This window comes from Apodemus sylvaticus, chromosome 21 (assembly GCF_947179515.1).
Source record: "Apodemus sylvaticus chromosome 21, mApoSyl1.1, whole genome shotgun sequence".
In the NCBI taxonomy this organism is placed as follows: Eukaryota; Metazoa; Chordata; class Mammalia; order Rodentia; family Muridae; genus Apodemus; species Apodemus sylvaticus.
The window spans coordinates 31,500,944-31,501,226 of NC_067492.1; positions in this window are offsets into that span (position 1 = coordinate 31,500,944).

The following is a 283-nucleotide window of genomic DNA, read 5'->3' on the forward strand; positions in this document are numbered from 1 at the left end:
AGGAATTAATATGCAACAGTACTGAGGGGAAGTATGAGGAGATGAAAAGCAATCAAAATTATTTATTTTCTCCATGATTAAAAAGTTTAAAAGGGTGATGCTAATGCTGAAAAACAGTTGTAAAATAAAAATCAATTCCCTCTTGTCAATTCTTGATCTTAGAGCATAAGCGATTGGTGTTCTGTTCAGGAACTTTTCCCCTGTGTCCATGTCCTCAAGGGTCTTCCCCAGTTTCTTTTCTATTAGTTTCAGTGTGTCTGCTTTTACGTGGAGGTCCTTGATC